The sequence below is a fragment of the Artibeus jamaicensis genome, unplaced genomic scaffold (genome assembly GCF_021234435.1).
Source record: "Artibeus jamaicensis isolate MK-2021 breed Jamaican fruit bat unplaced genomic scaffold, CSHL_Jam_final contig_426, whole genome shotgun sequence".
Taxonomy (NCBI): Eukaryota; Metazoa; Chordata; class Mammalia; order Chiroptera; family Phyllostomidae; genus Artibeus; species Artibeus jamaicensis.
In genome coordinates this window covers 10,645,398-10,649,693 of record NW_026521826.1, presented here as the reverse complement: position 1 = coordinate 10,649,693, position 4,296 = coordinate 10,645,398, and the positions used below count along the sequence as shown (strand labels likewise).

General features: G+C 46.0%; 1 pseudogene; it reads left to right on the top strand.

The window, feature by feature from the left end:
- The first annotated feature begins 225 nt into the window (after positions 1–225).
- LOC119057888 (guanine nucleotide-binding protein G(s) subunit alpha-like) lies at positions 226–3,182 on the top strand (annotated as a pseudogene).
- The last annotated feature ends 1,114 nt before the right edge of the window (positions 3,183–4,296 follow it).

Below are 4,296 nucleotides of genomic sequence, written 5' to 3'. Positions count from 1 at the left end.
TCATCCTTAATTTTTCCTCAAAAATTTGGGCAAAAGGGTGCACATCATACATGGCAAAATGTGGTAGATGATAGATAGATAGACAATATTAACAGCTACTATTTCTGGCCTTGTAGAGTAAGCTATTGAAGCCACGTAAAACAAAAACAACCCCCCCCCAGCTGCACTAAGCCAGGATGGGGGTGTTCCTACTCCAGCTGCATCTTCCGAGCACCATCAGAAACAATGCCTCCTTCAGTGTCCACCTGGGAACATGCCTCCAGCCCAGGTGAGCCTAAGGGGACATCGCAGTTTAGGCAAAGGACCTCCTGAGGAATTAGGGTTCAGCCAAGACCTCAGTCTGGCAAGTTCCCGAAGGGTGAGGCACTATCCCCATCCTGCCGTGAATTTGGATGTAGTCACTTCCCAAGTTATATTTTCCCTATACCGCGCAGAGTTCTGGTGAAGGAAGATGGTGACGGCTGCTCTCCTTTGTCTCATGAAGCTGCTCAAGAGCCAAACTTGACAAAGGCCCTCAATTCACTTGGAAATGCAGTCTGCCCTCTCTATCTGCAAATTCCACTGATGGAAAAATAGTAATTTACACCTGGTCTGAGGTAATCAGCAGTCTGTTGGCGCAAATTACAGTGTTCATTCAGTTCCTGAGGTTCAAATACTTGGCTGCGGCTGTGAGTCTAAACCAATGGTAACAGAGAGAGAGGCACAACTGTATTTCTTGTAGCCAATATCAGCAAAGCACATGTCCAACCTTAGAAACTTGTGAGCTGGGAGCAGGCTCCACAAGGGAAACGGTCTCTCAGTTGTGTCCAGCATCTCAGGACTCCATAGCTCCCTGCAATACTAGACTTAAAGGACATTTCATTAAACTGGGGCTGGAAATGAAAATGAAAGAGCCTGGTGAAGAGGAAGCTGCAGCAGACAAGAGTAGTGGTCCTCGAAGTGTGCCTCTTTCCTACACCCCGCCAGCAGCAAGTGTTCCAGGAACTTACTAAAAATGCAGATTTGGGGGCCCTGCCCCATCCACACCTACTGAATCCGAAATTATTTTAACAAGCCCCACACCTCACCTGGTGACTGACTCTGAAACAGGCTAAAAGTTTAAGAAGCAATGGAGTAGAAGATTGGGAACGTTCCATGACCACCTTCATCCCCTCCCTGATAAATCAAGGAGTAGGATTTGATATTTCAGGTTCATTTGAACCTGAGCCCTGGAAATCCCAAACTACCTGCTCTCCTGCATTACACCCTGACCAAATACACTGCTTAGTAGGTGGCAGACTACACTACACAGTTTAATAAATGCCAAATTTTAAACACCATTCTTACTTGGCAAAAGATGGGTCCTAGGTTCATGTTCAGTGGGCACCAACATGTTGAACGATGACAATTAGATTTATTATAAAATGCTCCTTTCTTGTGTTAGTCAGAGTTCTCCAGAAAAGCGGAAGCAGTGAGTTGGAGAGAGAGAGAGAGAGAGAGAAAGTGTCTAACACAATTATGGATGCTGAGAAGTCCTACCATCTGCCATCTGCCAGCTGGAGACCAAAGAAACCGGTGGTGTAGTCTAGTCCAAACCTGGAAGGCCTGAGAACCACGGGAGCAATGGTTTAAATCCTAATCTGAGGACAGGAGAAGGTAGATGTCCCAACTCAGGCATGGATAGTTAATAATACTCCCTTCCTCCACTTCTTTGTTCTATTCAGGCCCTCAACAGATTGAATGAGGCCCACCCACATCCGGGAGGTTGATCAGCTTTTACAGTGTCTACCAATTCAAATGCTAATCTCTTGCAAAAACACCCTCAAAGACACGCCCAGAATAAGGCTTTACTGGTTACCTGGGCACCCCTTGGCCAAGCCAAGTTTACACTTAAAATTAACCATCGTACTTCTCATAGAACCCCTTTCTTCTGACCCACCCTGAGGCATCCTGTCCCTGACTAGTACTCCAAATAGTAGCTAAGCTATCCCGGACCAAATTCCAACATCTCTTTAACCTCTAAATCATTCCCTTCTCATTCAACCTTTGTTGAACAATTTGAGGAACTGAGAGCTGCAGGCAGTTCCCTAAGATTACCAGTACTTGGAGGGCAGGCCGAGGTGCTGGAGAATCTGGTGAAAGCACCATTGTGAAGCAAATGAGGATCCTGCATGTCAATGGGTTTAATGCAGAGCACATTGAAGAGGACCCACCCTCTGCCCTGAGCAACAGGGAAGGTGAGAAGGCCACCAAGGTGCGGGACATCAAAAACAACCTGAAGGAGACCATCAAAACCTTTGTGGCTGCCCTGAACACCCTGGTATCAGCTGTGGAGCTGACCAAACCAGAGTTTCGGGTGGACTAGATTCTGCGTGTGATGAACCTGCCTGACTTAGATTTCCCTCTGGAGTTCTTAGAGCACTCCAAGGCCCTGTGGGAGGACGAGGAAGTGTGTGCCTGCTACTAACACTCCAACAAGTACCAGCTGATTGCACCCAGTACTTCCTGGACAAGACTAATGTTATCAAGCAGGCTGATTACATCCCAGTGATCAGGACCCTGCTTCGCTGCCATGTCCTGACTTCTGGAATCTTTGAGACCAAGTTCCAGGTGGACAAAGTTAACTTCAACTATGTTTGATGTGGGCGGCCAGTGTGACGAAATCCACAAGTGAATCCAAAGCTTCAGTGATGTGACTGCCGTCATCTTTGTGTGGCCAGCAGCAGCTGCAACATGGTCATTTGGGAGAACAACCAAACCAGCCACCTGCAGGAGGCTCAGAACCTCTTCAAGGGCATCTGGAACAACAGATGGCTGCACACCATCTCTATAATTCTGTTCTCAACAGCAAGACCTGCTCGCTGGGAAAGTCCTTGCAGGAAAACCAAAAAAATGAGGACTACTTTCCAACATTTGCTTGCTACACTGTTCCTGAGGATGCTACTCCCGAGCCTGGCGAGGACCTGCACGGGACCTGGACCAAGCACTTCATCCGCGATGAGTTTCTGAGATTCAGCACTGCCAGCAGGGAGGGGCGCCACTACTGCTACCTTACTTCACCTGCGCCTGGGCACCGAGAACATCCACGGCGCGTTAGAAGTCAGCGACATCGTCATCATCCAGCGCATGCGCCTTTGTCAGTATGTGCTGCTCTAAGAAGGGAACGCCCAATTTTAATTAAAGCCTTAAGCACAATTAATTAAACGTGAAATGTAATTGTACACTCAGTTAATCACCCACCTTGGGGCATGACTGACAAAGCAACCTTTCCTTTCCCCTCTGGGTGATTTTGCAGAACCCCCTTTCCCCTTTCAGCTTTCTAAATAGTCCAAATTTAGAAAGCTTAAGGAGGCCTTCAGATACAAAGAAAAAAAAGGCCACAGTGGTTCCCTCTCTCTTTAAGTAATTCAAATAACAGCAGCAAACAGAAATAAATAAATTAATTAAATGAATACTGTTTTGTGCAACATTCAAATCAGTAAAAATTAAATGTGAGCAAAAATAATTTGAGAAACTTATTTTCCACTCTCATTCATTTTATCTCTCACTCTTTTTTCCATTCCTGGCCTCAAACCGGCTTTTCTGGTGATGCACGATAGTCCCTAAAGCACACCTGTGTCAAGGAGAAGCACCCACTTCTGCTTTAAAGTCACATTAGAGTAACAACCCATGTTATAAACATCTAAAACCCTTCTAAGTACCAAGATGCCTGTGGAACCTTGATAAATGTTTCTATCCACCTCTCGAAACTCCTCCTGTTCTTTCTCAAGTTCAACATAAATCAAAAGTCAATATTTGAAACAATATTTTGTTTTGTTTAGTCTCAAGTAGATTAGGGCATGTTCCTTCACCATCCAGCCTCTGGGCTCCGTGTATATCTCTGTGGGAGGTGGATGCTCACTCCCAAGCTGTTTTCCCGACACCCTGAGCAGAGCAGGCAGCCAGCTACCTCCTGTGTGCAGTTAGCTGGCTGCTGTCCTCCAGATTTTATTCCTCTTGACTTGGCCAGACCCTAACTGAAGCTCTAACCACCGCTGGCAATCGATTAAACATTTCGGAAATGCAAAGGAATATGTTGTAAGCTGGCCTGGGATCTTATGATATTTACTTCCATGAAGAAATGTGTTTACGTAAGAATAAAAGGCCCCGTCTTATTAGAAATGTCATTTGGCTTTATCAAGTTTTGGTGATTGTGCTACCCTGCTTTAGGGCCACTAGGTGGGATTATCTGGGAAGACTTCAAAGCACTTCAGGTGCCTCTAGCTAGGCCTGGGGGTTATAGATGTGGGGATCCAGGTTGAAATCATCCAGACTTTA